Below are 13,559 nucleotides of genomic sequence, written 5' to 3' on the forward strand. Positions count from 1 at the left end.
TTTTTTTGCGGTACGCGGGCCTCTCACGGTTGTGGCCTCTCCTGTTGCGGAGCACAGGCTCCAGACGCGCAGGCTCAGCGGCCGTGGCTCATGGGCCCAGCCACTCCGCGGCATGTGGGATCTTCCCGGACCAGGGCACGAACCCGTGTCCCGTGCATCGGCAGGCGGACTCTCAACCACTGCGCCACCAGGGAAGCCTAGGAAGAGCTTTTTATACAGCCTGCGCTTGGGGTAGGGAAGATTGACACAAACCCTTGGCCTCTGAATTTGAACTTTTAAGTAAATCTTTTTGTAAATCTATAGCAGACTATTGTCTTGAAAGCCATTATTTCAATTACAAGACTAAGGTCCCTGAGAGAAAAGAGTGTTTTAAATTTTGCAAAAAAGCTTGGTTGGGAAGATGAAGAGCGACAGCCTGAAGGACGGGAGGCACTAACAGTTTATCCCAAAAGCAAGTGTGGGAATGAGCTCCTGATAATGGAAGAGGAGGCTTCACTCAAAAGGTCAGGAGTCAACTATCTATGGGAGGAGAGAAGTGGCTACAGCTGAGACTCAGGGTGGAGGGCCCTGAGACATTCCCAGCACCCTGCACCCCAGAGGAAGGCAAGAAGGAAAAGCCCCAAGAGGGGTTAGTGTCCCATAGCAGTAGAGGGGCTCGTTCTTCAGTTGCCAGGGTGCAGCCTGAGAAGGACACATCAGAAAGAGTGAAGAAAACGGCCTCAGGGAGGGGCCTGGGCAGACAGGCCTGGGGGCTGCCTCAGCGGGAGCCCACCCACATGATGCAGGACAGCAAGCACACCTCACAGCCCAGAGGCCATCAGGATGGGCTCTGGACAAGATGGTGGGCCCACAAGAGCCCATGGTTGGCAACAAAGCTGTGACAGTTTCATGGACCTTGAGAGGATGAGAAGTCAGACATGTGTAGCCAACACAAGACGGTGAAGATCAGATAAGATGAGTGACGCTTGGGTAGAGACCTGGCGTGCCCAGGACAGCACAGTCACCAACATCTCTCCTCACAACAGGGTAATGTGTATCAATCCCAGGGGTAAGGGAAGGAGGGTTCAGTGGTTAGTTGCCCAAGATGGGCTGGCTGTGCATTAAACGAGAAGAGACTGAGTTTTTTTCAAATGGAAATATTAAGTATGGGGGGCTTATGAGCCAAAATGAGTTCAGTTATAGACAAATACAGTTATATTTATGTCCCGCAATTAATGACTGAAGTTTTAAATCCACTACACAATCAATATAACATTTATAACATATATAACATTATTCCAAACCTTCCTCTGCACATGTACAAAAATAGATATAACAGATTTACAAAAATGGGAACACACTATACATGCTGTTTTGTAAACTGCTTTGTTCATTTAAAATAATCTTTCCTATAAAATAGATAAACAGGGCTTCCCTAGTGGTGCACTGGTTGAGAATCTGCCTGCTAATGCAGGGGACACGGGTTCGAGCCCTGGTCTGGGAGGATCCCACATGCCACGGAGCAACTGGGCCCGTGAGACACAACTACTGAGCCTGCGCGTCTGGAGCCTGTGCTCCGCAACAAGAGAGGCCGCGATAGTGAGAGGCCCGTGCACCGCGATGAAGAGTGGCCCCCACTTGCCACAGCTAGAGAAAGCCCTCGCACAGAAACGAAGATCCAACACAGCAAAAATAAATAAATTAATTAATTTTTTTTTAAAAGTAAAGAAAAAAAAAGATAAACAACAAGAACCTACTGTATAGCACAGGGAACTATACTCAATATCTTGTAATAACCTATAATGGAAAAGAAACTGAAAAAGAATACTTATATATATATAAATATCTATATATATTTATATATATAAATAACTATATATATTTATATATGTAAATTACTATATATATTTATATATGTATATAACTGAATCACTTTGCTGTACACCTGAAACTAACACAACATTGTAAATCAACTATACATCAATCAATCAAGGAAAGTAAAAAATTTTTTAAATTTTTGTTTAACTTTTCCATGTCAATAAATATAGATACCTATCATCACTGCTAATTGCTGCATGCTTTTTTTCTTGATAAAAACTCTTTACTTTTTTTTTTTTAATATTGACTGATGGATTGATTGATTTTGGCTGCCCTGGGTCCTAGTTGCGGCACGCGGGATCTTTGTTGCAGTATGTGGGATCTTTTAGTTGCAGCATGCAGACTCCTAGCTGCATCATGTGAACTCTTAGGTGCGGCATGCGTGTGGGATCTAGTTCCCCGACCAGGGATCGAACCCAGGCCCCCTGCATTGGGAGCATGGAGTCTTACGCACTGACAACCAGGGAAGTCCCAAAACTCTTTACTTTTTAAAACAACTATTATCAACAATGTTGTGAAGAATAAAAATCCTGGCAGTAACATCTTTGCTTACTAGTCTGATTATTTCCTTAGAATCAATTCTAAGACATGAAATTTTGGGGACAAAAACCATGTACATCTTTACTTCTAACATAGTCTGTATTATCAAACTGGCCCTTTACCAGCCCTACCAATTTCTATCTCAATAGTAAACAAGTGCCTCTTTTTCACTCTCTCCAACCCTGGATATTAGCAATCTTTCAAATCTTTGCTCAACTATAAAATGACCTCCGGTTATTCTAATTTGCATTTCTTTGGTTCCTAAGTAAACTTTTTTTAACATGTTTATTGGCCATTTATATTTCATCTTCCGTGAAATGCCTATTTGGGTTTTTTGCCTGATTTTCTGCTGGGGTGTTCTTTTTATTGTCTTACCAGTAAAAATATATCAGGTATATTTATTTATTTATTGTCCTATATGGTGCAGATTTTCCCCTAGCATAAGTCTCTCAAATTTAGGATATGTTTTCCACATATCTATCTTTTCCTTTGTGACATCCAGCTGAGAAAGCATAAATTTCACTTCTTTCCCATCTGTGATTCAGACAGCCAGAGCCTGAGGTCTCCAAAGAGGAAGCATATGCTGGAATCACAGCTATAAAGACACGTGGGCCAGGCCCCCAGCTCAGACAGCAGTGGTGGAAGCCACCCACATGTCACCCACAAAGGACCTCAAGCTACACACACAGGACATGACAATCAGCCTAAGCAGTGGTCCCCAACCTTTCAGGCAACTGCATCTATCGTCAACACCTCGGGAGGGTGTAAGGAGACAAAATCATCTCTGCAAAAGAAGGATACAGAGAACACAGACTCAGCGCTATGCCATTTGCTTAACGAACATTATTAGTCACTGACTCCTAAGTGTCAAGCATTTCCCTAGGGCTGGGCACAAAAGGAACAGTTGCTGTCTGCCCTTTTGGAACTTAGAATCTAGTTGAGAAGATGGACATTAATCAGAGAGTCACAGAAAAAATGGCATACTTCAGGTGGGATAGTGCCATCAATTAGACCAATGCATGGTACTGACTGAGCAGATACGAGAGTCAGAGAGGCGAAAGAAGAGCAAGTTAAAGAAAAAGAGCAGCCCAAGAAAAGGAAGTGGATGGCACCAAGGCCTGGGGCCTGGTGGCATATGTGAGCAACAGAATAAGAGTCTGGGAATCAGGATCAGGAGAAACATCCCGAGAGATGAGACTAGAGAGGCTAATTTCAGGCTTGATTCTAAGAGCCAATGAAGGGTCTTAAGTGGGAGATCAGGGTGTGGGGGAGAAATGATTTGGTTAGACTTGTGCCTTAAAAGATTACTCTGGCTGGGACTTCCTTGGTGGTCCAGGGGTTAAGACTCTGCCCTCCCGCCTCCCATCAGGAAGCTTGCACAAGCCTCTTAGATAGCCTCATCCACCAGCAAGAACTACAGTTCTGCAGCCTGTGGAAGGAAAACCACATTCACAGAAAGATAGACAAAATGAAAAGGCAGAGGACTTTGTACCAGATGAAGGAACAAGGTAAAACCCCAGAAAAACAACTAAATGAAGTGGAGATAGGCAACCTTCCAGAAAAAAATTCAGAATAATGATAGTGAAGATGATCCAGGACCTTGGAAAAAGAATGCAGGCAAAGATAGAGAAGACGCAAGAAATGTTTAACAAAGACCTAGAAGAATTAAAGAACAAACACCTAGAAGAATTAAAGAACAAACAAACAGAGATGAACAATACAATAACTGAAATGAAAAATACACTAGAAGGAATCAATAGCAGAATAACTGAGGCAGAAGAACGGATAAGTGACCTGGAAGACAGAATGGTGGAAATCACTGCTGCAGAACAGAACAAAGAAAAAAGAATGAAAAGAAATGAAGACAGCCTAAGAGACCTCTGAGACAACATTAAACGCAACAACATTTGCATTATAGGGGTCCCAGAAGGAGAAGAGAGAAAGGACCCGAGAAAATATTTGAACAGATTATAGTTGAAAACTTCCCTAACATGGGAAAGGAAATAGCCATCCAAGTCCGGGAAGCGCAGAGAGTCACAGGGAGGATAAACCAAAGGAGAGACATGCCGAGACGCACAGTAATCAAACTGACAAAAATTAAAGACAAAGAAAAATTATTGAAAGCAGCGAGGGAAAAATGACAAATAACATACAAGGGAACTCCCATAAGGTTAACAGCTGATTTCTCAGCAGAAACTCTACAAGCCAGAGGGGGCGGCATGATATATTTAAAGTGATGAAAGGGAAGAACCTACAACCAAGATTACTCTACCCGGCAAGGATCTCATTCAGATTCAGTGGAGAAATCAAAAGCTTTACAGACAAGCAAAAGCTAAGAGAATTCGGCACCACCAAACCAGCTCTACGACAAATGCTAAAGGAACTTCTCTAAGTGGGAAACACAAGAGACGAAAAGGACCTACAGAAACAAACCCATAACAATTAAGAAAATGGTCACAGGAACATAAATATCGATAATTACCTTAAACGTGAATGGATTAAATGCTCCAACCAAAAGACACAGGCTGGCTGAACAGATACAAAAACAAGACCCATATATATGCTGTCTACAAGAGACCCACTTCAGACCTAGGGACACATACAGACTGAAAGTGAGGGAATGGCAAAAGATATTCCATGCAAATGGAAATCAAAAGAAAGCTGGAGTTGCAATACTCATAGCAGATAAAATAAACTTTAAAGAATGTTACAAGAGACAAGGAAGGATAGTAGATAATGATCAAGGGATCAATCCAAGAAGAAGATATAACAATTATAAATATATATGCACCCAACACAGGAGCACCTCAATACATAAGGCAACTGCTAACAGCTATAAAAGAGGAAAGCGACAGTAACACAATAATAGTGGGGGAACTTAACAGCTCACTTACACCAATGGACAGATCATCCAGACAGAAAATTAATAAGGAAACACAAGCTTTAAATGACACAATAGACCAGATAGATTTAATTGATATTTATAGGACATTCCATCCAAAAAGAGCAGATTACACCTTCTTCTCAAGTGCACATTGAACATTGCCAGGATAGGTCACATCTTGGGTCACAAATCAAGGCTCAGTAAACTTAAGAAAACTGAAATCATATCAAGCATCTTTTCCGACCACAACACTATGAGATTAGAAATCAATTACAGGGAAAAAAATGTAGAAAACACAAACACATGGAGGCTAAACAATACGTTACTAAATAACCAAGAGATCACTGAAGAAATCAAAAAATACCTAGAGACAAATTACAATGAAAACACAACGATCCAAAAACCTATGGGATGCAGCAAAAGCAGGTCTAAGAGGGAAGTTTATAGCAATACAAGCCTACCTCAAGAAACAAGAAAAATCTCAAATAAACGATCTAAACTTACACCTAAATGAACTAGAGAAAGAAGAACAAAAAAACCCAAGGTTGGTAGAAGGAAAGAAATCATAAAGACTAGAGCAGAAATAAATGAAATGGAAACAAAGAAAACATAGCAAAGATCAATAAATACTAAAAGCTGGTTCTTTGAGAAGATAAACAAAATTGATAAACCTTTAGCCAGACTCATCAAGAAAAAGAGGGAGAGGACTCAAATCAATAAAATTAGAAATGAAAAAGGAGAAGTTACAACAGACACAACAGAAATACAAAGCATAAGACACTACTACAAGCAACTCTATGCCAATAAAATGGACAACGTGGAAGAAATGGACAAATTCTTAGAAAGGTATAACCTTCCAAGACTGAAAGAGAAAGAAATAGAAAATATGAACAGACCAATCACAGAGTAATGAAATTGAAACTGTGATTAAAAATCTTCCAACAGGGCTTCCCTGGTGGCGCACTGGTTGAGAGTCCGCCTGCCAGTGCAGGGGACACAGGTTCGAGCCCTGGTCTGGGAAGATCCCACACGCCGTGGAGCAACTAGGCCCGTGAGCCACAACTGCTGAGCCAGCGCATCTGGAGCTTGTGCTCCGCAACAAGAGAGGCTGTGACAGTGAGAGGCCTGCGCACCGCGATGAAGAGTGGCCCCCACTCGCCGCAACTAGAGAAAGCCCACGCACAGAAACGAAGATCCAACACAGCCATAAATAAATAAATAAATAAATAAATAAATAAATAATTTTTTAATCACCTATAATTTAAAAAAAAAAAAAATCTTCCAACAAACGAAAATCCAGGACCAGATGGCTTCACAGGTGAATACTATCAAACATTTAGAGAAGCACTAACTGTCCTTCTCAAACTCTTCCAAAAAATTGCAGAGGATGGAACATTCCCAAACTCATTCTATGAGGCCACCATCACCCTGATACCAAAACCAGACAAATATACTACAAAAAAAGAAAATTACAGACCAATATCACTGATGAATATACATACAAAAATCTTCAACAAAATGCTAGCAAACAGAATCCAACAGCACATTAAAAGGCATACACCATGATCAAGTGGGGTTTACCCCAGGGATGCAAGGATTCTTCCATATACGCAAATCAATCAATGTGATACACCATATTAACAAATAGAAGAATAAAAACCCTATGATCATCTCAATAGATGCAGAAAAAGCTTTGGACAAAATTCAACATCCATTTATGATAAAAACTCTCCAGAAAGTGGGCATACAGGGAAACTACCTCAACATAATAAAGGCCATATATGACAAACCCACAGCAAACATCATTCTCAATGGTGAAAAACTGACAGCATTTCCTCTAAGATCAGGAGCCAAGACAAGGATGTCCACTCTCACCACTATTATTCAACATAGTTTTGGAAGTCCTAGCCACGGCAATCAGAGAAGAAAAAGAAATAAAAGGAACACAAATTGGAAAAGAAGAAGTAAAACTGTCACTGTTTGCAGATGACATGATACTATACATAGAGAATCCTAAAGATGCCACCAGAGAACTACTAGAGCTAATCAATGAATTCGCTAAAGTTGCAGGATACAAAATGAATGCACAGAAATCTCTTGCATTCCTATACACTAACAACGAAAGATCAGAAAGAGAAATTAAGGAAACAATCCCATTCACCATTGCAACAAAAAAGAATAAAATACGTAGGAATAAACCTACCTAGGGAGACAAAAGACCTGTATGCAGAAAACCATAAGACACTGATGAAAGAAATCAAAGATGTCACAAACAGATGGAGAGATGTACCATGTTCTTGGATTGGAAGAATCAATACTGTGAAAATGACTATACTACCCAAAGCAATCTACAGATTCAATGCAATCCCTATCAAATTACCAGTGGCATTTTTTACAGAACTAGAACAAAAAATCTTAAAATTTGTATGGAGACACAAAAGATCTTGAATAGCCAAAGCAATCTTGAGGGGAAAAAACCAGAGCTGGAGGAATCAGACTCCCTGACTTCAGACTATATTACAAAGCTACAGTATTCAAGACAATATGGTACTGGCACAAAAACAGAAATATAGATCAATGGAACAGGATAGAAAGCCCAGAGATAAACCCACGCACCTATGGTCAACTAATCTATGACAAAGGAGGCAAGGATATACAATGGAGAATAGACAGTCTCTTCAATAAGTGGTGCTGGGAAAACTGGACAGCTACATATAAAAGAATGAAATTAGAACACTCCCTAACACCACACACAAAAATAAACTGAAAACGGATTAGAGACCTAAATGTAAGACCAGACACTATAAAACTCTTAGAGGAAAACATAGGAAGAGCCCTCTTTGACATAAATCACAGCAAGATCTTTTTTGATCCACCTCCTAGAGTAATGGAAATAAAAACAAAAATAAACAAATGGGACCTAATGAAACTTAAAGCTTTTGCAAAGCAAAGGAAACTACAAACAAGATGAAAAGACAACCCTCAGAATGGGAGAAAATATTTGCAAATGAATCAACGGACAAAGGATTAATCTCCAAAATATATAAACAGCTCATGCAGCTCAATATTAAAAAAACAAACAACCCAATCAAAAAATGGGCAGAAGTCCTAAATAGACATTTCGCTAAAGAAGACATACAGATGGCCAAGAAGCACATGAAAAGCTGCTCAACATCACTAATTATTAGAGAAATGCAAATCAAAACTACACTGAGGTATCACCTCACACCAGTTAGAATGGGCATCATCAGAAAATCTACAAACAAATGCTGGAAAGTGTGTGGAGAAAAGGGAACCCTCTTGCATTGTTGATGGGAATGTAAATTGATACAGCCACTATGGAGAACAGTATGGAGGTTCCTTAAAAAACTAAAAATATAATTACTATATGACCCAGGAATCCCACTACTGGGCATACACCCAGAGAAAACCATAATTCAAAAAGACACATGCACCCCAATGTTCATTACAACACTATTTACAATAGCCAGGTCATGGAAGCAACCTAAATGCCTATCAACAGACGAATGGATAAGGAAGACGTGGTACATACGTACAATGGAATAGTACTCAACCATAAAACGGAACGAAATTGGGTCATTCGTAGAGACGTAGATGGATCTAGAGACTGTCATACAGAGTGAAGGAAGTCAGAAAGAGAAAAACAAATATCATATATTAATGCATATATGTGGAACGTAGAAGAATGGTACAGATGAACCGGTTTGCAGGGCAGAAACAGAGACACAGATGTAGAGAACAAACGTATGGACACCAAGGGGGGAAAGTGGCGGGGGGAGTGGTGGTGGTGTGATGAATTGGGAGGTTGGGATTGACATGTATACACTGATGTGTATAAAACTGATGACTAATAAGGACCTGCTGTATAAAAAACTAAATAAAATAAAATTCAAAAAAAAGACTGCCCTCCCAATGCAGGGGGCCCACGTTCAATCCCTGGTCAGGGAACTAGAACCTGCATGCCGCAACTAAAAGACCCCACACATCACAACAAAGATCCCGCACGCAGCAACGAAGATCCCACGTGCTGCAACTAAGACCCGGCGCAGCCAAATAAATGAATATTAAAAAAAAAAAAAAAAAGGGCTTCCCTGGTGGCGCAGTGGTTGAGAGTCCACCTGCTGATGCAGGGGACACGGGTTCGTGCCCCAGTCCGGGAAGATCCCACATGCCATGGAGCAGCTGGGCCCGTGAGCCATGGCCGCTGAGCCTGTGCGTCCGGAGCCTATGCTCCGCAACAGGAGAGGCCACAACAGTGAGAGGCCCGCGTACCACAAAAAGAAAAACAAACGAGATTACTCTGGCTAAAGTGTGAATGAATTGGGGGAAGGGAACAAGGGAATGTGGGGATAAACTGTCAGTAGCGTAGACTAGAATGACAGTGGCAGAGGGCCTGTGCAGAAGTCACATGGATCTTGGAGAGTGACTTCAGACAGTCATAAACTTAGATGCTGACTCTGATGGAAGCCGTTGTCCCAGTCGTAGCATCTTTACTGATACAGCACAGCCTCTGGCACTTTGTATGCCTCGTTCTCCATGCCAATTTATAAACGTCTCCAGAAGTCGTTTGCTTTTACCTGGCAGGGCCAACAGTATACCTTCACATTTTTGCATGAAGACGACGTCAATTCTTCCACTCTCTACTGTCACAGTCCACAGCCATCTTGATCATCTTGACATTCCACATAACAGTAGTCCTCTGTATTGATGACATTGGAGGTCATCAATGTCCAATAAGCAGGAAGTACCAAGTATTTTAAATGTCTTAGTAAGACATACACAAACGAGAGGGTGGGATTTAACCCCAATACAATTCAGGGACCAGTCACCTCAGTGAAGTTTCTCGGGGTCAATGGTCGAAAGTATGTCAAAGCATCACCACCAAGTTGCTGTTCCTCATGTCAACACACACACACACACACACACACACACACACACAGAGGCAGTACAATGTTTAGTAGGCTTTTTTGACTTTTGAAGACAACATAGATCACATTTGAGTGTGCTATTTTTTTTTTTTTCCCGGTATGTGGGCCTCTCACTGCCATGGCCTCCCCCGCCGCGGAGCACAGGCTCCGGACGCGCAGGCTCAGTGGCCATGGCTCACGGGCCCAGCCGCTCCGCGGCATGTGGGATCTTCCTGGACCGGGGCACGAACCCGCGTCACCTGCATCGGCAGGCGGACTCCCAACCACCGCGCCACCAGGGAAGCCCCGAGTGTGCTATTTTTAACCTATCTAGAGAGAGTCACTTACAGCTGTGTAACTACTAGTTTCATGGAGACCAGAATAAGAGAAGATTCTGCAGCGAGTTTAGGTTGCACAACGGACTGTTCTACTACTTGGGCCTTATGATCCGGGTGAGCCAACGATATTTCGAAGTGACCAGGGCAAACAGGAATGCTGTATGGAGCCTCCAGCAAGGACCAGTGGGAGAATCACAGTGCAGAACTCCAGGATTTTGGAGCAAGGCTACGCCCTCTTCTGCAAATACCTATTCTCATTTTGAGAAGCAGCTTCTGGCTAGCTATGGGGCCATGGCAGGGACAGAGCGCCTGACATGGGACATCAGGTGATCATGCAGCCTGATCCTCCTCTCATGAACTGGTTGTCGTCTGACACCTTGCCATGCTGGGCAGGTACAGCTGCAGCCTGCCATTAAATGGAATGCCAAGCTCAGGCAGGTCCAAAACGCACAAGTTACCATGAGCAGATTCCTCTGACACAACTCCTGTTGCATTGCCTCCTGGGGTGTTCCTTCAGACCAGCTGACCAAAAAAGACAAAACTCAAGCCCAGTTTATAGATGGGTTTGTATAATATGCTGGCACAACCAGTAAGTGGACAGTTGCACTTCATCCCCACTCAGGGTGACACTGAAAGACAGAAGTAAAGGAAAATCCTCTAGTGGCCATAGCTTCAAGCAGTATATTTGGTTGTTCACCATTTGGAGTGTGAGATGGCCAGAACTACTGATCTAGACTAATTCAGGGGCAGTTGCCAATGATTTGACTGGATGGTTAGGGATTCAGAAGGAACAGGATTGTAACACTGGTGAAAGAGAAGTTTGGGGAAGAGGTATATGGGTGGACAACTTGAATAAGACTATACTATGAAAATAGTTGTGCTCCACAAGAATGCCCACCAAAAGGTATCCACCGCATTAGAGAACCTTAACAGTCAGGGCAAATGACACGCTCTGTGGATGTAGTAAGCAGCCCCTTCCTCCAGCCTCCCCCAGCACTTGCTCAATGAGCTCAGGAGCCGTGGTGACAGGGATGGAGGTTATGCGTGGGCTCAACAACAGACTTCCCCTGACCTGAGTAGTACTTCTGCTGAGTCATCTAATTTGCCAATGCAGGGATTTACATTGAGTCCCCAGTATGGACACGATTACTTGTGGGGATTGGCCAGCCACCTAGTGCCAGGCTGATTACTTTCTTCTATTATGGAAGGAGCGTAGATCCAACCTCAGAGGACTAGAAACGTGTTCTGGATATGGATTTGCCTTCCCTGCCCACAATGTTTCTACCAGCACCACCATCCGTGGACTCTCAGAATGCCTTATCAATCGTCACGACATTCCACACAGCGTTGCATCTGATCAAGGAATTCTTCACAGCAAAGCAAGTGCAGCAGTGGGCTCATGCCCATAGGATTAACTGGACTTACCACGTACACACGCCATCATCTGGAAGTAGGTAGCCTAACGGAAAGGTGGAATGGCGTACTGAAAACACAGTTACAGGGAAGTCCCTGGCAGTCCAGTGGTTAGGACTTGGCGCTTTCACTGCCGAGGGCCTGGGTTCAATCCCTGGTCAGGGACCTAAGATCCTGCAAGCCGTGCAGCACAGCCAATTATAAATAAATAAGCACATATGTCTTAAAACAAACAAACAGTTGCAGTACCATTTGGTGCTCGTTTTACAGGATGTAGTACATGTTTTGAATCAGAGACCACTGTATGGTGCGCTCTTCAAAACACATGGGTCTAGAAAACAGGTGGATGGCAGAGTGACTCCCCTATTACTAACAGATTTCTCGCAGAATTTTTGCTTCCCGTCCCAGCAATTTTAAGCCCTGCTGGTTTGGAGATTTTAGTTCCCAAAGAAGGAATGCTTCCACCAAAGGACCCAACAATGGTTCCGCTAAATTTTAAGATGAGACGCGGCCACCTGGACACTTGGGGCTCCTTATGCTAGTGAACCAGCAGGTGTGGAGGAGGGCAGTATGGTGGAGGAGTGTCATCTATTATACTTGCCGGAGTGACTGACCCTGATTACCAAAGGCCAACTGGGTTGCTTCTACACAACGGAGGCAAGTGTGTCCAACAGCAAAAGTTAATGAAAAACCACAGCAGCCAAAAAAGGGGGGGGCGGGCAGGATGATTAAGGAGCCAGGGTCTTAGAGAATGAAGATTTGGGTCACTGTACCCGGTGAAGGACCCCGAATGGCTGTGGTTTGAGCTGAGGGCAGAGAACACAGGGAGGGGTAGGGAAACGGAAGAAACAAGCACAGGTATCAACCACAGTATGGTGGCCAGTTACAGAAACGAGGACTCTAAGTAGCTCTGCTCATGTTTTCTATTGGCTTGTTACATGTACGTGATAATTTGCCTATGCTAGCCATTTTTTCTTCTTCCCATCTTTAGGTTAACTTGTGGGAAGTTAACCTTGCAACCCAGTCTTTTTAGGTAACATAATATTCAGTGTGTCTATGACTGGATTTGAGGAGTAATACATGTAACTATCAGTGGATACATGGCTCCTGGCACTGCATCGCATTTTGAGAAAGGTTGAAAACTTGTTCTCTCATAGGAAGAGCAGCTGTTTCTGTTAGGCGTAAGGAGTTGTCTTCTTCGTTGTGGTGGCTGCTGGATGGGAGTCTGTGTGTGTGAAAGAGCACATAGGGCATGGGATTTCCCTGGCGGTGCAGCGGTTAAGACTTCACCTTCCAATGCAGGGGGTGAGGGTTCCATCCCTGGTCGGCGGAGCTAAGATCCCACATGCCTCTTGGCCAAAAAACCAAAACATAAAACAAAAGCAATATTGTAACAAATTCAAAAGACTTAAAAAAAAAAAAAGAGCACACAGGGCAGCTGAGTCATCAAAGGGGTGGACTGGGCAGGTTATCAATTTAGTGCCCCTCAGCTCCAAATTCACCCCTTCTGCCTGTTCTCTGAATGGATTGGAGCCCTTTAGATTTTTCCTGCCAGCTGCCACTGAGGCTTGGCAGAAGAGGGTGCTGGAGACACACCAC

This window comes from Monodon monoceros, unplaced genomic scaffold (assembly GCF_005190385.1).
Source record: "Monodon monoceros isolate NGI ecotype Baffin Bay Population unplaced genomic scaffold, NGI_Narwhal_1 Super_Scaffold_19, whole genome shotgun sequence".
Taxonomy (NCBI): domain Eukaryota; kingdom Metazoa; phylum Chordata; class Mammalia; order Artiodactyla; family Monodontidae; genus Monodon; species Monodon monoceros.